Source organism: Ranitomeya variabilis, chromosome 6, assembly GCF_051348905.1.
Source record: "Ranitomeya variabilis isolate aRanVar5 chromosome 6, aRanVar5.hap1, whole genome shotgun sequence".
NCBI classification, from domain to species: domain Eukaryota; kingdom Metazoa; phylum Chordata; class Amphibia; order Anura; family Dendrobatidae; genus Ranitomeya; species Ranitomeya variabilis.
In genome coordinates, this window is record NC_135237.1 from 556920303 (window position 1) to 556940621 (window position 20319).

Here is a 20319-nt window from a genome sequence, read left to right on the forward strand (position 1 = left end):
TCCCTGGTCCCCTTACAGATTGGCGTAGTTGGCAGGATCCAGATGCCTTGAATATTGCAAGCAGAGGAGCCTTAAAAGAGACAGAAGTGAGGAAAATCAAGATGGAGGCTGAGAGTGACTTTGCCAAACACTACCAAGGTGGCCAATGGCGCGAAAACTGTGAGCAGTATTGCCCATCGTGGGCGTTTCCAATGGAAGAGAGTGCGAAGATGGAGGGCTGATGCCTGCCCAAAATGGGTGAGGTTGAAGAAAAGACCCCGACCCTGCAGCAGAGAACCTCGGGTTTTTACGCCACTGGTATCAAGATTATTGTCGCTCTACGACCTATTGAGCCATTTGATTAGTAAAGTAACATCATCCTGATAGGTTCCCTTTGAAGAGAAGTGTGTAACCTCCGTTTTAAAGGTTTAAAAGGGGTTAATATTTATGTAACAACATACACAAGAAAGGTGTAAGAAATAAGAAAGAAGAAATGTAAGAGCACAATCTCGGTGCCCCCTGACTCCGCGCCTGCTGCTCCGTAAAGTGCCTCCCCCAACCCGCCAACAATCACCGAAAAAGCACAATACAAAAGTGAGCATAAAAGCGACTCCCTCCCTCCAGCTCCATAACAAGGCGATGAATAAAACTCCAGAGCAAAAGACTCGCTGGATCAATACAGAATACGAGACCCTGAAGCTCAGCAGGACTCTCATCTATAGATTGTTATTAAGAACGCTCCGAGCCGAAATAAAGAACCCTCTAACAACAAAGGCTCGATACAAGGCAGGGAATGGAAACTTGTTTTTTTTCCTTTGTTCTCGCCCCTTAGAGTCTTCCAAAATAATAATAACAAAAACAAAACACATAAAAAAAGGTCATAGGGGAATAAAAATATGAATAAATAGGTTTCTGGTGTGGGGGAGGGGATTCCTCTCAGTGAAGCATAGAATATGGTCCGATTAGAAGATTTCATCTTCAGTCTTCAGTTGTAAGTAACACTAAATAAAAGCAGAGATCTGAGAAAGTTTTTAAAATGTTTCATTGCACAGTGAGGGGGTTTTTTTTCGCTCCAATAACCAGCAGCTGTACTGCAACTCAGACCCCTAAATTGTAGCAGGCAGCTCATAATGTCAATATTACCCGCCATCTTCCAGTAGAGAAGCACGCGGGCAACGTTATATTAAAGTTATGCCAGTTCACACTAGGCGTTTTTTGGAACGTATTTTTTTTTCTGCGGTAAAATCAGATCTCATGGCAGGAGAGAAGCTGCAGAAAAAAGGTATGTTTTCTTGAGTTTTTGATGCGTTTTTTGTGTATTTTTTGCTGCGGTTTTTGCATGCTACATTTGTCTCATGTGCATGCTGATAAAGTTTAGAATTGGAAAAAAAAAGTCCTATTCCAAAGAATGAGGTTTTGGCACAAAAAAAAAAAAAAAAAACTGCAAAAAATGATACCTGCGTTTTTTCAGCATTTTTTCACCACCCATTCAATCAATGGGTGAATAACGCTTAAAAAACGCTGAATTAGGCGATATGCCCTATGTACGAAAAGCCATGCAAAGCACAAAATACTCATGACAAAAGAAACAATGTGTATGCATGAGGTTTCTGAATCTGGTACTGTAAAATGCAGCTGAAAATTAGCAGAAAAAAATGCCGAAAAAACACCTAGTATGAACTCAGCCTAAGAAGGGTAAGCATTTAGGGTCTTAAAGGAATTTTTATGAATTTTTCATTTTTTTTTTTATAAACTGAAAAAAACCCTTCATTTTTTCAGCCTTCACCGTCAGATAAACATCTGACTGATCCAGCAGGGTGACAGTGATTTGGAAACATATTAAATTGCAGATCTGTATTTGATTATCCACTGATATTTTGTTTCTGGGGTGTTTGTGCTACTGTTGCTTAAGTCTTCCCAATTGTACAGGGAAAAACTATAATACCGGACACTGGCTTTACATAAAAGTGGTGCTATTTTGGGGTAAAAACATAATTTTTTTCTGATTTCATACAACCTTTTCAAAGGTTTGTTGGACTGAGAACACCTTCTAAAAAGATTAAAATGGAAGCACATTCAAAAAAGCAGCAGCATGGACAACATTATACAGCAGTACAGAGAAGTGTTGCTGCGAATCCAGGTCTGGGATGAGATAAAACACTCACTACAAGGCATCAGCATGAAGGACAATATACAGCATTACTTAGCTGTTTAGCTGTGAATCCAGCTCTTGGATGAGATAAAACACTAACTACAAAGCATCAGCATGAAGGCCATTATACAGTAGTACTTAGCTGTGTAGCTGTGAATCCAGCTCTTGGATGAGACAAAACACTTAATAGAAAGAAGCAATATATACAGCAGTACATGTGTGAATCAAACACTAGGGTGAAATAAACAATTACTTAAAGCAGCAGCTTGAAGTACATTATGCGATAGTATTGAGCAATGCACCTGGGAATCCATCTCTGCGGTGAGACAGAACGCTTGCTAGAAACATTAGCATGGGTCTGTGTGTGTATCTTGCTATCATTTACTCTACTTCCCTACCCCTTTCTATAGATCTCAATTGCTAGCTGTAATCAGATCTGTCAGTGAGCTGGCAGGAAAAGCCCACAGTAAAAATGCCCACAGGAAAAAGCCCACAGAAAAAACACCCACAGGAAAAAGCCCACAGGAAAAATGCCCACAGGAAAAACACCCACAGGAAAAACACCCACAGGAAAAACCCTACAGGAAAAATGCCCACAGGAAAAAGGCCACAGGAAAAATGCCCACAGGAAAAAGCCCACAGGAAAAATGCCCACAGGAAAAACAACCACAGGAAAAACACCCACAGGAAAAAGCCCACAGGAAAAATGCCCACAGGAAAAAGCCCACAGGAAAAATGCCCACAGGAAAAACACCCACAGGAAAAAGCCTACAGGAAAAATGCCCGCAGGAAAAAGCCCACAGGAAAAATGCCCACAGGAAAAAGCCCACAGGAAAAATAACCACAGGAAAAAGCCCACAGAAAAAATGCCCACAGGAAAAAGCCCATAGGAAAAATGGCCATAGAAAAAAACCCACAGCCATGAATCCGCCCAGGAAAATTGCACACAAGGACAATTGCTCACACAGAAAATTGCCCCAAGGACAAAATAACAACAGTTTATTAAAACGCTTTATTAAAGAGAGTTACAGCTGTATTGACATACAGCCAATTGGGCACATCTGGGGTCACACTGTACATGGGCTTCAGAGTAATAAACATATTACAAGGAGGGAGGTGATAACTGTTGTTCTTTTGCAATTTTTGGCAATTTTCTGCATATGCAACTTTCCTTGTGGGCAATTTTCATGTTTGAATTCATGGCTGTGGGCTTTTTTTCTGTGGCCATTTTTCCTGTGGGCTTTTTCCTGTGGGCTTAATACTTGGTGGCAAAACCCTTATTGGCAAGCACAGCAGTCAGATGTTTTTTGTAGTTGATGATGAGGTTTGCGCACATGTCAGGAGGAATTTTGGTCCACTCCTCTTTGCAGATCATCTCTAAATCATTAAGATTTTCAGGCTGTCGCTTGGCAACTCAGAGCTTCAACTCCATCCATAAGTTTTCTATGGGGTCAAGGTTTGGAGACTGGCTAGACCACTCCATGATCTTACTGTGCTTCGTCTTGAGCCACTCCTTTGTTGCCTTGGCTGTATATTTTGGGTCATTGTTTAGCTCTAAAATTCACCCACAACCCATTTTTAATGTCCTGGAGGCGGGAAGGAGGTTTTCACTCAGGATTTTACGGTACATGGCTCCATCCCTTCTCCCATTGATGCGGTGAAGTAGTCCTGTGTCCTTAGCAGAGAAACACCCCCAAAACATAATGTTTCCACCTCCATGCTTGACAGTGGGAATGGTGTTCTTTGGGTCATAGGCAGCATTACTCTTCCTCCAAACACGGCGAGTTGAGTTAATGCCAAAGACCCAAATTTTTGTCTCATCTGACCACAGCACCTTCTCCCGATCACTCACAGAATCATCCAGGTGTTCATTGGCAAACATCAGATGGGCCGCACATGTGCCTTCTTGAGCAGGGGGACCTTGCGGGCACTGCAGGATTTTAAACCTTTACGGCGTAATGTGCTACCAAAGGTTTTCTTGGTGACTGTGGTCCCAGCTGCCTTGAGATCATTAACAAGTTCCCCCCGTGTAGTTTTAGGCTGATCTCTCATCTTCCTCATGATCAAGGATACCCCACAAGGTGAGATTTTGTATGGTGCTCCAGATCGATGTTGATTGACAGTCATTTTGTATTTCTTCCATTTTCTTACTATTGCACCAACAGTTGCCTCTTTCTCACCCAGCGTCTTACTTATGGGTTTGTAGCGCATTCCAGCTTTGTGCAGGTCTATGATCTTGTCCCTGACATCCATAGAAAGCTCTTTGGTCTTGCCCATGTTGTAGAGGTTAGAATCTGACTGAATGATTATGTGGACAGCAGTCTTTTATAAAGGTGACTATGTAAGACAGCTGTCTTTAATGCAGGTAATGAGTTGATTAGGAGCGCCTAACTGGTCTGTAGGAGCTAGAAATTTTACTGGTTGGTAGGGGATCAAATACTTATTTCTCACTGCAAAATGCAAATAAATTTATATAATTTATACAATGTGATTTTCTGGATTTTATTTTTGATATCCTATCTCTCAATGTTAAAATTATCCTACCCTTAAAATTATAAACTGTTCATGCCTTTGTCAGTGGGCAAATGTACAAAATCAGCAGGGGATCAAATACTTATTTCCCGCATTGTATATGGAGTGGACTCACGTGCTGCTATTGGAATTAGCTCTGATTACAGCAGTTTTACCCCCTTAGATGCTTTGGTGAGCAGTGACCACGGCACCTAAGTGGTTAGACAGTAAAGTAGTTATCGACTATGGAGCTTGTGAGATCGGGGGCTCCCACTTCTCCTGATATCATCCATATATCTATGGAGTTATGGAGTTAGAAGAAGTGGTATGGAGGAGGCTTAAGAGCCGAGATCGGGGCTACCGTGGTTTTGATTGCACCAGTTTAGCTCCTTAGATGCTAGGCAGAAAAGTAGTTATTGGTACATTAGGACCTCGCAGGTACTATAGCGCCCATGATTTGGAGGACTCCTACTTCTCCTGACATACGCCATATCCTTACGGCAGAAGTTGGGAGGATTTGTATAGAATGGAGTCACAGCGCTGTGATTGGAGCTAATCACCCATTAGATGCTTTGGTGAACAGCGACCTCAACATCTAAGGGGTTACTCAGTAAAGTGGTTAAATCTTCTGTAGGCTTTACCATCCAGATAAGATCCCATTCAAATATCTCATGTGATCCCGACCATGCTGCAGTCTTTCCCATTCTCTCCACCCATCCGCAGCATTATTATTTCAGTTTCCAGACTTTATTCCCTTTACAGTGTTTCTTTAGTTTATCTCCTTCCAGCCGTCATTTACAGACATGATCCATCGGCTCAGACATCCATCAGACACATGGTGGAATTCCAACCTTTTAGGCGAGGTGTAGCCTGCACCTGATGGATATCACTGTTAAGGGGTCCTTGTGATCATTGTCTGATCCTAAATGTATTAACCCTACTAATGCTGGTAAACTTACCAACCTTTCATGAAGGGAATCTGTCAGCAGGTTTTTGCTTCAGTGGGGAAAATAAGTATTTGATACGCTGCCGATTTTGCAAGATTTCCCACCTACAAAGAATGGAGAGGTCTGTAATTTTTATCGTAGGTACACTTCATCTGTGAAATACAGAATCTTAAAAAAAATCCAGAAATTCACATTGCATGATTTTTGCATAATTAATTTGCATTTTATTGCATAAAATAAATGTTCGACACAACAGAAAAACAGAACTTAATAATTGGTACAGAAACCAATGCAAAGACTGAGTCAATTTTCCCCCCTTTTTATCTGGTTTCAGGTATAATTTTCAGATTTCCCACACCTGTTACTTGCCACAGGTGAGTGTGAACGAGCATCACATAATTGAAACCAAGTTGTTTACCCACAATTTGGGAAGGTTCCATCAATTTTATCCTGCCCATTTTTTTGAAGTTTGTGTGAAATTATGTCCAATTTGCCATTTTTTTTCTCAGTGTTTTTTGTGTTGTCCCAATACACACAAAGGAAATAAGCACGTTTATAACAAAACGTGTGTAATGGCAATAATTTTCTTGGAGAAATACTTCATTTTCTGGAACAATTCAACCCTTTCAACCATGACTATATAGCAAATAATATGCAAGGATGAAAGTTGGTGACCCCAATTAATGGTTAACTTCAATATCTGGGCAGAACTTTCCCTGTAGGAACTATGTTTCATCCTTACAAAGAGGCCTCATGCTATTTTCTAGCTGATCCTCCTAAATTATTGATACAATTATGGAGAGTAGAATGATGGGGGTGATCCTGAGTCCTGCTAATTGATACCGCACCGCGCCATTGTTCTAGCGGTAATGAAGATGAACATACGAGAGGCTTAATTCTTCTTCTCCAGCAATTTTAATTAAAAAATACCATCATTCATTATTTGCATCGTAGAAATCCTCCCAACAGAAGGAATAGAAACATCCGTCATCTCATTAGCAGCGAGAGCGGATATAAATGTTATAATCCGGAGTAACAAATGTCTCACAAGTGACAATGGAGGAATGATCATAATTGAATTATCATTAATAATCAGAAGAGTTCTGTAAAGAGCAATTAAACTTACACCTCTGGGGTCCCACAGAAAATTCCGCCTGGTGGCGACTATTGATGAGGAAGCGTGCTCGTCGTCACTGCTCGATACTCGATCATCAGGGTGCTCAGGTACGCTTGTTACTCGATCAAGCATCGGAGTGCTCAGGTACGCTTGTTACTCGATCGAGCATCAGAGTGCTCAGGTACGCTTGTTACTCAATCCAGTATCGGGGTGCTCAAGTACGCTTGTTACTCGATCGAGCATTGGGGTGCTCAGGTACGCTTGTTACTTGATCGAGCATCGGGGTGCTCAGGTATGCTTGTTACTCGTTCAAGCATCGGGGTGCTCAAGTACGCTTGTTACTCGATTGAGTATTGGGGTGCTCAGGTACGCTTGTTACTCGATCAAGCATCAGAGTGCTCAGGTATTCTTGTTACTCGATCACGCATCGGGGTGCTCAGGTATGCTTGTTACTCAATCGAGCATCTGGGTGCTTAAATAAGTTTGTTACTCGATCGAGCATCGTGGTGCTCGGGTACGCTTGTCACTTGATCAAGCAACAAGGCGCTGTTTCACTGGTGCTAGTGAATGGGGCCTCTCAGCCTGTCCGGGTTGTGAGCAAGTGTGGTGCCACCTCAGCGACTGCGTGGTCTACAGCCTTTCACTCCCTATGCCTCCCTGGGCCCATGTGGAAAACTGTGCCAAGATAACCTTATGTGTCCCAGGGTGTGCAGAACCTCACGATGATGCAAGTGGGGAGAGTGTAATCCATCTAACGTAATAGTGACGTCGGGCACGGGGGTGAGGTGCGGGTTCAACACAGTTGGCCATCTTTTAAAGTGTGGAATTCATGAACATGAGACGCAGACATTTTAATAAAATAATCTTCACTGCAACTAAGGAGCGATCCCGGCCAGCTTCAAATTAGTGCTTACAAGCCCAATAGAAAAGAGGCTCTAATCACTACGTATGTCTCGCTGTCTAGCAACATTGGTTGGTCTCCAAGGCAACGAGCTGTAAACAAAAGTGTTAATATCTCAAGAATGGCTGAAAATTTGAATAAGCAACAAATTATAATATTGATTGTATTTACAAGCATTATCCAACTATGCAAGCATTTTTTTTTTCGTTTACTGCTTGTTAAAATTGGCAGTCATTCTTGAGATATTAACTCTTTGGTTTACAACTTGTTACTTCCTAATCCCGACCAGCTCTAGCGCAGTGTTTACAAGCTAGACAGTATCAGTGGTCGGTCTCCTAGGCAACATGATGCAAACAAAAGAAAAGTGTGAAAACTCAAGAACGGATGCAAATTTTCATAAGCAGTAAATTGCAAATATACTTTTCTTTACAAGCTTTATCTGACAGTATCCATCTATGAAGTTGGGAATAGCTGACGCAATTTATAGGGGAGTTACTGAGAAATGTAGACTTATTAGTGAATTCTCAAAAATCGCTGTCCATGTTTCATCCCTATTCCAGGGAGAACTCGTTCTTGTTGACGCTTTTTTAAAGGGATACTTAGTAATCTCCTTTCAGACCCTGCATAATCTCACCGGCTGGAATGCGCGGTGCGACGTTGTGCATTGAGTATTGGACTTTGCCCCCATCGTAATCCGCACATAAGCCCCACATCAAAGCCGCTTTGTGCAACTCCACATTGTGAATGGTTCCTGCCAATGGAGTGTCGGCATTTACACACTGTAGTGATAGGGATATGCTCAGTGTGTTCTGCTCTGCCACAATGTAACTAATTGTAGTGGTTACACAATCAATGGCGGGTCAACACGGAGATAGATGGTGTGGCCCCACACTGCTGAGACGCCCTACGGGGCAATGGATCAGAGTCAGACGCTAAATCAGCTCCATCCCGGACCTCCTGGTACTGAAGGAAGAGGAAGCAGAGCCACAGACGGCTTAGTTATATCATAATTACTAGTTACAGAGATTGCAGAGAAAGCTCACAAGCCAGGTCAGGCTCCCCTATAATGCCCTGCAGGTACCACATCATAAGGTGTAGCAGATCCAATCAGGAGGAACTATTGAAGCCTATATAAAAGCCAGGCAGGGAATGCAGCAGATCATTTTTGGTGAATCTGAATAGTGAGAAGAAGTCAGAGCTCACAGCTCAGTCACAGAGATAGAAAACATAAAACACTGAATACACATTACAGATAGTGTGTGACAGCTCAGCAGTGAAGGACAGTTACCATCCTTTTACCTACAGACATACATGTAAGAGTCACTTGGACTGTGATAGTATTAAATAACTTGAAATTAGTTGGAAACAGTCTTAGTAGACCTCAGAGTGTTACAACAATAGATGACAGATAGATAGATGGCTAGATAATAGATATATGATAGAAAATAGATAGATAGATAGATAGATAGATAGATAGATAGATAGATAATAGATAAATGATAGATAATAGATAAATGATAGATAGATGATAGATAATAAATGATAGATAATAGATAGATGATAGATAATAGATAACTGATAGATAGATGATAGATAATAGATAAATGATAGATAATAGATAATAGATAGATAATAGATATATGAAAGATAGATGATAGATAATAGATAGATAATAGATGATAGATAATAGATAGATGATAGATAATAGATAGATAATAGATAGATGATAGATAATAGATAGATAATAGATAGATGATAGATAGATAGATAATAGATAGATGATAGATAATCGATAGATGATAGATTGATAGATAGAGAATAGATAGATAGAGACATAGATAATAGATAGATAATAGATAGACATAGAGACATGTTTGTCAATTTACCTGTAGGTTAACAGCTCAAGAGAGGCATGTACAGTAGGATAGGACCCATCAGAGGGAGGTCACCTTGCCGTGGTTGATGGGCACACATGAATTGGAAAATTTATGCGCTAAGAACCTTCATTTTTGTAAGTTCATCTTACTGAGTAATAAAACAGTTTAGATTCAATGTTTTCAGTGTTTGCATATATCTTGGCTCCTATAGATGCTGCTGCGTTTTCTTTTTCTATATAATGCACCTGTTCACACTTGGGAGGTGCTGGTCAGGTTTTTTCTCTATATAGAGAGATAAGCAATGCTTGAGTAGTGATGACTCCTGCAGGACTGACTATACCCAGCGCTCAGGATCGCTCTTGCTTCCCCTACCGACATCCCTGGTGGATGGTACCAGTTCGGCACGTTTGTGCTCATGTAGATGGCGCTATCATTACATGAATCTCTATATTTACAGCCGCGCCTTGGAATGTACACGGTATTTACATGCAGAAAAACATTTATTCCCCTATCAGAGCATAACTCGCCTGCAGTGCTCCACTCCATCAGAAAATATCTGTCTGTATGTAAACAAGCAGCAGCGTAGAACGTCATTGATTTCCTATGGAATGTGTAGAGACCGAGATATGGACCCGAGTAGCAGAGCTCAACTTGTCATTGAACTCTCCATAGTTTGCTCATCATGATAACTCAGCACTAATCACATTGGAGCACATTAGCTCTGGAATGGGTGATGGGTACAAACAATAATGAGCAATTGGATAAAGAAATGAAGTCCTCAGGCTTCAGAGCTGAAATCTCCTAGAGTTCCCTTATGGTTTAAATATCTGCACAGATTTTGCCAGCATCAAGTAAGGGGGGAACTTTATATACATGGATATAGAAAATCCTAAACACATGGCATCTGTATAAATCTGTATGTAGAGAGCTCCCCCAAGTGGTGGCTGTATAATCTGTATGTAGTGAGCTCCCCCTAGTGGTGGCTGTATAAATCTGTATGTAGTGAGCTCCCCCTAGTGGTGGCTGTATAATCTGTATGTAGTGAGCTCCCCCTAGTGGTGGCTGTATAGTCTGTATGTAGTGAGCTCCCCCTAGTGGTGGCTGTATAAATCTGTATGTAGTGAGCTCCCCCTAGTGGTGACTGTATAAATCTGTATGTAGTGAGCTCCCCCTAGTGGTGGCTGTATAAATCTGTATGTAGTGAGCTCCTCCTAGTGGTGACTGTATAAATCTGTATGTAGTGAGCTCCCCCTAGTGGTGGCTGTATAAATCTGTATGTAGTGAGCTCCCCCTAGTGGTGGCTGTATAAATCTGTATGTAGTGAGCTCCCCCAGTGGTGTCTGTATAAATCTGTATGTAGTGAGCTCCCCCTAGTGGTGGCTGTATAAATCTGTATGTAGTGAGCTCCCCCTTGTGGTGGCTGTATAAATCTGTATGTAGTGAGCTCCCCCTAGTGGTGGCTGTATAAATCTTTATGTAGTGAGCTCCCTCTAGTGGTGGCTGTATAAATCTGTAGGTAATGAACTCCTCCTATTGGTGGCTGTATAATGCTGTATGAAATGAGCTCCCCCTAGTGGTGACTGCAGGTAGCCACTATATAATATAATATAATAATATCATAGCCAGAACAGCACTGTTGGGCAATGTCCCTTCGGTAGGTGTGGCAGCAAGTCTTATTTAAAAATTGCCTGTATGTTAGTGACTACAGCTCTGCTGCATTGTCTATTGGACTATGAAGTTCTTTGAAATTAATCTCCTAAATTGTCAGAGTTTAGGAATACTGCTCTATTTACCATGCTTTTCACTGCAGCTTTGCTGTTTCATAAAGTCGGTGCAAATAGACCTAATCACCACTGATTATAGTCACAGTCCTATGACACTTATTTAGCACCTTACAAGCAGAGGACACACAATGCCAGAAGTCATAAAATACATCGAAAAATAACATAATTAACATCAGTGCGCCCCCGAGCGACGCACATGAAAGTGCAGCAGGTGCGGACAGGGCGCAGACATGCAAAGCCGAATTCCTGGCGTAGTGCTCGTCTGCAAGTGTCTACAGGAAAGACCTCTCATTGTGCCAAGAAAGTCAGGGCTGCCGCAGCTTATTGGGTGGTGAGAACATTACTGCCAGTGCCGTCACTTACTGCAGGGTGGTAAAGCTGGAGGCACAGCGTAAATCCTCCATCCACCTGTCCACCAGGGAATACGGCAGCGGACAACTGGTGCTGTGATAGGTATAGCTGTAACTAGTGCCATTCATGAGAATTATATTAAAAGTAAAAGTAGTAATAGCTTGCCAATGCTGCCAGTCTGTCTTGCAGAAAGTGTGGCTGCTGGGGGAAAATTAGCTATTTTCCTCCCACGAGCCGCCGGCTTTCAGTCATACAGACATGCACAAAGCAGCACGCTCTGCCCAATGACGTTTGACAGCTTGCTGTCCACAGATACCCTGGTAAGCTGGTTGACAATCAAAAAGAAATGTGCTTACAGTATAGCGAGCGGTGACTGCAGTCGGGTCATGCACTCCTGTATGACTGAAAGCTGGCAGCTGCTGGGAGAAATGTAACTTTTTCCTTCCAGTAAGACTGCATTTACCTGCAGAGTTATTCCATGTAAAAAAAACAGCACAAAAATAGAAACAACAGGATAAAAGTACTGTCTCTTTCTATCCAATTTTCCATTGCATAAAAATTCTATGAAAGCGCTAAAAAGAATAATATAATTTTTCCTGCATAAAGAAAGCGTCGCACCGCCCAGTCAGTGAAAAAAGAGGTGTTATCATTCATTGTACAGGAGGAGGAGGTGAGCTGTGACATCACCTATTGTAAATAATGGGTCCTGTGTTATTTACTGTATATAGAGGTGTTATCAGTCATTGTACAGGAGGAGGAGGTGAGCTGTGACATCATCTATTGTGAATGGTGGATCCTGTGTTATCTACTGTATATAGAGGTGTTATCAGTCATTGTACAGGAGGAGGAGGTGAGCTGTGATATCACTTATTGTGAATGGTGGATCCTGTGTTATCTACTGTATATAGAGGTGTTATCAGTCATTGTACAGGAGGAGGAGGTGAGCTGTGACATCACCTATTGTAAATGATGGGTCCTGTGTTATTTACTGTATATAGAGGTGTTATCAGTCATTGTACAGGAGGAGGAGGTGAGCTGTGACATCACCTATTGTGAATGGTGGATCCTGTGTTATCTACTGTATATAGAGGTGTTATCAGTCGTTGTACAGGAGGAGGAGGAGGTGAGCTGAGACATCACATATTGTGAATGGTGAATCCTGTGTTATCTACTGTATATAGAGGTGTTATCAGTCATTGTACAGGAGGAGGAGGTGAGCTGTGACATCATCTATTGTGAATGGTGGATCCTGTGTTATCTACTGTATATAGAGGTGTTATCAGTCATTGTACAGGAGGAGGAGGAGGTGAGCTGTGACATCACCTATTGTGAATGGTGGATCCTGCGTTGTCTACTGTATATAGAGGTGATATCAGTCATTGTACAGGAGGAGGAGGTGAGCTGTGACATCACCTATTGTGATTGGTGACTGCTGTATCATCAGCAGGATATAGAGGTGTTATCTGTCATTGTTTTCCTGCCTCTGATGATAAGGAGTCATTTTAATCAATAAATATTGTTATATGAAAACAAAACATCACCAACAATTTTAAGAAAATGCATATAATGCATGGGTCATTCTCTTCGTACAGCTTCTCTGTCCGGCCGGGTCATTAGGGAGTTTAATATCAGTATTAGTAGTATCTGTAGTGAGGGTATAATCGTTACTTCTGGATAGCAGCAGACAGGGGCGTAACTACCGCGGTCGCAGGGGTCGCAATTGCGACGGGGCCCGCAGTGCTTAGGGGCCCACCCAGTCCAGCAGACTGGGCGGGCTCCTAAGAACTCTAAGCTACAAAATGGGCCGCCGGCCCTTTAAATAATTCTTCCTTACAGGCCCTGCTGCGCGTGCACTCGCGATCACGGGTGGGACTGCACTTGACCCGCAGCAGAGCCCCTCCACCGCAGAGAGCCGCACACCACTACAATAGCTGCCACTGCTCTGTGCGCACAGGACCTGTGATGAGGTCACAGGAGGGGAGGAGTTGGAGTCACATGATCAAGGGCTTCCGTGTAGTGCAGGACAGTAGTGCAGTGCTGTTTGTCATCTTGCTGGAGGAGGGTAAGCTTTTGTGTGAGGTCAGGAGGGGTTTGGGTGGATGTAGCAGAGCAGTGTGTGTATGAGGTGTACAGAGCGGAGCCGTGTGTGTATGAGGTGTACGGAGCGGAGCCGGGTGTGTATGAGGTGTACGGAGCAGAGCCGGGTGTGTACGAGGTGTACGGAGCGGAGCCGTGTGTGTACGAGGTGTACGGAGCGGAGCCGTGTGTGTACGAGGTGTACGGAGCGGAGCCGTGTGTGTACGAGGTGTACGGAGCGGAGCCGTGTGTGTACGAGGTGTACGGAGCGGAGCCGTGTGTGTACGAGGTGTACGGAGCGGAGTCGGGGGTGTACGGAGCGGAGTCAGGTGTGTACGAGGTGTCGCATCTCTGCTTCAGGAAAATGGCCGCCGCGATCTCCATCTGGGCACGCGCGGCATCCTGCGGCCATTTTCCTGAAGCCGCGGCCAGCAGAGCGCCGCTTCTGCGCACGCGCGGCCAAAGGAAGATGGCCGCCCCACCGATCACCAATGAAATGTCGCACATCACGCTATTTTCACTCCCCTGTGCAGTGGATTCGGGACCTTGGGCATGCGCACACCACTACGCCACCAACGGAAAACTAAGCAAGATCTGGGGGAAGACACCACGCCCATCTGACCAGACCAGCCTGATTGACAGGCGAAAACGACTACTTTGGTAACGTATTTCGGCAGCATAGGTGGGGAATCGGGGTCCACAAAATACACTATTGCAATGCACAGCTCAGGCCCTATTTAACAGTATTTTTATCTCATACGGAAAAAACGGGGTGACAGGTTCCCTTTAAGAGAAAGCCAAAATAACCCCGGGACAGAAGGCGAGAGCAGGGGGGAGGTGCGGGACAGAGCCGCTTTAGGCTAGTTTCACACTAGCGTTAACTGCAATACGTCGCAAATGCGTCGTTTTGCCGAAAATACGCATCCAGCAAAAGTTCTTGCTGGATACGTTTTTTCGTCATAGACTAACATTAGCGACGCATTTGCGACGCATTGCCAAACGTCGCGTCCGTTTTGCGACGCTTGGGCGTGTGGTAGCGGACCGTCGGGAGAAAAAAACCTTACATGTAACGTTTTTTGCTCCCGACGGTCCACTTTTTCCGACCGCGCATGCGCGGCCGGAACTCCGCCCCCACCTCCCCGCACTTCCCCGCACCTCACAATGGGGCAGCGGATGCGTGGGAAAAATGCATCCGCTGCCCCCGTTGTGCGGCGGAGACCACACTAGCGTCGGGAACGTCGGCCCGACGCACAGCGACGGGTTGTTCCCGACGCTAGTGTGAAACTAGCCTTAGTCACTAGTGTGAAACTAGCCTTAGTCAGGAGAAGCTGAGGAGCTGCAGCCGGTTTACATCAGCCACCCCTGTACCAGAGAGGAGATTGTGAGTTGTGTATATGAGCTGGTATCTCTGGTGTGTGTGTGTGGTATCTGTAGTGTGTGTGTGATAACTGTAGTATGTGTGTGATATCTGTAGTATGATGTGTGTGTGTGTGTGATATCTGTAGTGTGTGTGTGTGTGTGTGATATCTGTAGTATGATGTGTGTGTGTGTGATATCTGTAGTGTGTGTATGTGTGTGTGTGTGATATCTGTAGTGTGTGTATGTGTGTGATATCTGTAGTGTGTGTGTGTGTTATCTGTAGTGTGTGTGTGTGTGATATCTGTAGTATGATGTGTGTGTGTGTGATATCTGTAGTATGATGTGTGTGTGTGTGTGATATCTGTAGTGTGTGTGTGTGATAACTAGTATGTGTGTGATATCTGTAATATGATGTGTGTGAGATATCTGTAGTGTGTGTAATAACTGATGTGTGTGTGTGTGTGTGTGTGTGTGTGTGTGATATCTGTAGTATGATGTGTGTGTGTGATATCTGTAGTGTGTGTGTGTGATATCTGTAGTATGTGTGTGTGAGGCAGCGGCGTAACTACTACGGTCGCAGCTGCAAGCGGCTCTGGCAGGTCAGGGGGCCGTGAGTCCCCTTGAGCCTGTCTCCCTTATGCTTGTGTCCCCATGTGCCAGTCTCCCTTGCCCATTAGTCCCTGTGTGTCCCCATGTGCCTGTCTCCCTTGTCCCCTTATGCTTGTGTCCCTTGTCCCCGTGTGCCAGTCTCCCTTGCCCATTAGTCCCTGTGTGTCCCCTTGAGCCTGTCTCCCTTATGCTTGTGTCCCCGTGTGCCAGTCTCCCTTGCCCATTAGTCCCTGTGTGTCCCCATGTGCCTGTCTCCTATGTCCCCTTGTGCTTGTGTCAGTCTCCTTTGTCCCCTTGTGCTTGTGTCAGTCTCCTTTGCCCACTAGTCCCTGTGTGTCAGTCTCCCTTTCCCACTTGTCCCTGTGTGTCCCCTTGTGCTTGTATCCCTTGTCCCCTTGTGTCAGTCTCTTGCTCACTAGTCCCTATGTGTCCCCTTGTGCCTGTCTCCCTTGTCCCCTTGTGCTTGTCCCTTGTCCCCGTGTGTCAGTCTCCATTGCCCACTAGTCCCCTTGTATCAGTCTCCCTTGCCCACTATTCCCCGTGTGTCAGTCTCCCTTGCCCACTAGTCCGTGTCCCCGTGTGCCAGTCTCTCTTGTCCACTAGTCCCCGTGTGCCCTTTGTGTCAGTCTCCCTTGCCCACTTGTGTCAGTCTCCCTTGCCCACTAGACCCCTTGTATCCTTCTCCCCTGCCTCCTAGCCCCCATGTGTCCCCTAGTGCCTGTCTTCCTTGCCCCCTTGTTCCCTCTCCTCTGCCCCCTCGTCACCATTTGCTCGTGTCTTTGTCACTGCCCCTGTATGGAGGGGCTGCATTATACTATGAGGGGGGCTGCATTGTATTCTATGGGGCTTACATTGAATTTTATGGCGGGGGGGGCCCCATTTGGAAGTTCGCACCGGGGCCCATAACTTTGTAGTTACGCCACTGGCAGCAGAAGCCTCATTTCTGCCATTATCTGATAATAACTATTAGTTTTTTCATTCTTCAGTCCTGCAATCGTCACTAGTCCTGAAGTTCTGTCCTATTAATACCAGAACTAGACGTAATAAAGAAGTAAATGTAGCAGTGACAGGGCGCCGGGATGATATGATTTAATATATATATACGATTACACAGGACTGCAGGTGTCATGAGTCATCAGAAGCAGAGACTATGTAGCCTGAAGCGGTTACTGACTCAGCTCTGCTATATCTGTGGTGGGGAGATAGTGACGTGTGCGGGTGTTAGTTGTACTGGTGTAAACCTATACAGGAGAGAACTTTATTTCTAAAGCTGACACCAGGCTCACACAATGGGATTGTGCTGCTTTTTTTTGCCACAATTTTATCTAAATTTTGGAAAATCATGGGAAAAAAAAAATCGCAGGACAATTGCATCGTGTGGACGTGGCCTAATATTTCAGCACTTGCTCCTAACAAAGAATGGTAAAGTTACCATTACACGAGAGGAAATAAATTGGTCAACCAGCCTCCTCCTCAAACTTTTTTAAACTTTTAAAAACTTTTATAAAAGTTTTTTAAACTTTTCTGCTATTATTGTTAAACACATAAATGCGGGAATAGAGGAAGATTACTAAACTCTAATAGCAGTGCTGCAAGTAGCGCCATCATCGCTATTGTGTAACAGAGCTGAACTATTTCTAAGGCCATGTTCACACGTTCAGTATTTGGTCAGTATTTTACAATTTGTAAGCCAAAACCAGGAGCGGGTGATCAATACAGAAGTGGTGACGTGTTTCTATGATTCTTTTCCTCTGATTGTTCCACTCCTGATTTTGGTTTCTAAATACTGATGTAAAATACTGAACGTGTGAACTTGGCTTGTGGCTCCTCATAGCAGTCTAAAAAATGCACAAAAATATCTTCAGTCTGGTGTAAAAAACACTTTTTGAGGTGAAAGGTAAATTCTCGAGATGTCATTTGGAAAGCGAATCCAATTAGCCTTGAATTTTACAAACAAAAAATACTACGATTTTGTGGAATTCAAATTTTGTGATATTCAAATTGTGGGAATCAAGCAAAATGGTTGACAGTCAACTGCTGGAATTTTACAGGATTTAATAGGGCCGGGAAGACATGCTGTCTACATTGGTCTGGTCACCAGTGGAGTACTCATTGGGCATCTTCACTGACTTCCAGTGCCCGGCAACTTTGGTGTCTTCTCCGCTGACAGCACTGCAATGTCATGGCGGCATGCAACATCATGACGTGTTATTCAACATCATATTTAGTGCCGAGCACTAAAAGATGCAGAAGAAGCTGGGAACCTGAATGTCAGGTGCTGGAAGATGCTGGTGACAGGAAGATGACAGGCACTGGAAAATGTCCAAGATGCTGAGTGATGGCAAATGTCAAGCTCGGGAAGACACCTAAGATGTTGGGTACTGGAAGATGTCCAAGATGCTGAGTGCTGAAAGATGACGGGCACTGGAAGATGCCTAAGATGCCAGGCACCAGAAGATGTCCAAGATGCTGAATGCTGGAAGATGCCTGGTACCAGAAGATGTCCAAGATGCTGAGTGATGGAAGATGCTGGGCACTAGAAGATGCCTAAGATGACTAGCACTGGAAAATATCCACGATGCTGAGTGATGGAAGATATCAAGCACTGGAAGATGTCCAAGATGCTAATTGCTGTAAGATTCCGGGCACTGGAAGACACCTAAGATGTTGGGCACTGGAAGATGTCCAAGTTGCTGAATGCTGGAAGATGCCGGGCATTAGAAGATGCCTAAGATGACTGGCACCGGAAGATGTCCATGACACTAAGTGATGGAAGATGCTGGGCACCAGAATATGTCTGAGATCCTGAGTGATGGAAGATGCCAGGTGCTGGAAGATGTCCAAGATGCTGAGTGCTGAAATATGCTGGGCACTGGAAGATATTCAAGATCCTGAGTGATGGATGATGCCAGGCACTGGAAGATATTCAAGATCCTGTGTGATTGAAGATGCCAGTCACTGGAAGATATTCACGATCCTGAGTGATGGAAGATGCCAGGCACTGGAAGATGCCTAAAATACTGAGCGATGGAAGATGCAAAAGATGACTCGCTGTGGAGATGCAAAGATCTCCGGCATTGGAAGTTGCCAAAGATACCAAGCACTGAAAAATATGGTGGGCACCAGAAGATACCAAAAATGGCCAGGCAATAGAGGACGGTGAATTTACCACATACCAAATGCTGGGCTCCAGAATAATCCAAAGATGCTTAAAGCCATTAGCCACCCAAGATGTCGGGCACTGCAAAATGCCAAAGTTTCAAGATGTTTAATATGGTCCAGTCAAGACCCATTAGAGACGGAGCCAAAAAAGACGATGGAAGTGGTATTGCGCAGCAGGACAGGTGACGGTTGGGTAAGTGTAAGTGTTATTGTTTCTTGTTACTAAATTCAGGTTTGCCATTTCTGCTCATTATCTAAGATGCCCACTTTTGTTAGCCCACCACGTAGATTAAGTTTAGGCCAGGTGCAGTTCCAACTGGAGTTGAGCAGGACATTAAATTACAAGCTCGAGAGTGAAGACATTCTATGTACACCTCTGCAGTATAAGTAATAAATAACATTACCTACCTAGTACAAGATCCCAGGCAGCCAAGGGGAGCAGTGTGAGGCAGACACTGGGTAGGAATGTCCCCGGTAGTGATGCCAACTCTCGCCCAGATGAGATCAGTCTCAGCAACAAGTTAGTAAAGTTGTCCAAACTACATCCCAAAATCCCAGAAGAGGCGAGAAGACGAGGTGGGCAGAGAATCCGCAAAACATAAATGAAATTCCAGAGTTGGTTGGTGGTTGCTGCCAAGACAATGATCGGAAAGCTGGTGCAGAGGGGACAGAAGCTGAGTGCAGGGAGGGGATGTGAGAGCACAAGTGTGGGGTAGACCAGGGAGGCTGAGCTGTCTGGGACTGCACAGAGGAGGGGCGGCCGGAGGGAGGATATAGAGTTACAGGAGCCACCATGGAAGACACAGGGACAAGGCTCTCCAATTATAGAGCAACTCCACTTTTCTGGGTATTTCTGTCCCTTACTGCAGCCTCGGAAATAACCTAACAGTGTGACAGGGCCAGGCCGCAGGGGAAGGGGCGAGGGGCATTCTCAGAGGGTAAATTTGGGTACAGTCATTACAGGCAGATACATGAGCCAAGGCAACACGAAGCCTGCAAAGTGATGATTGTTAATAGGAAGGTACAAGAAAAACCTTCAGAAAGATGGAAAGAGAAAAAAGAGAAAAAGAACAAAACCTAGTAAAATATTTGGGTGCAAAACTCCTCAGGTACATACCAGTCCTTATACATATATACAAAATGGAAGCAGAACACCATCTCTTTAGTGCAAAAAAGCTGCTTTAATGGCCCATTGTGCGACGTTTCAGCTCTGTGTGTGAGCCTTCTTCTTGTAGGAAGCTCACACACAGAAAGATGGAGAGATAGACAGACAGATAATAGAAAGGTAATAGATAGATAATAGATAGATAATAGAGAGATGACAGATAGATAATAGATAGAAAATAGATAGATAAATAATTGATAGATGATAGATAGATAGATAGATAGATAGATAGATAGATAGATAGATAGATAATAGAGAGATAAATATAAAAGATAAATAATTGATAGATAGATAATAGAAAGGTAATAGATAGATAATAGATAAGACAG

General features: G+C 44.0%; 1 protein-coding gene across 1 annotated transcript in view; it reads right to left on the bottom strand.

The window, feature by feature from the left end:
• Nucleotides 1-19530, bottom strand: part of COL22A1 (collagen type XXII alpha 1 chain) — a 528277-nt gene extending 508747 nt beyond the window's left edge. Inside the window, exons 1-2 of the mRNA XM_077271275.1 lie at nucleotides 19234-19530; nucleotides 5602-5693 (exon numbers count right to left, since the gene is read on the bottom strand). The gene's annotated coding sequence lies outside the window, so the exon portion shown is untranslated. The remainder of the gene's footprint in view (nucleotides 1-5601; nucleotides 5694-19233) is intronic.
• Between the last annotated feature and the right edge of the window lie 789 nt (nucleotides 19531-20319).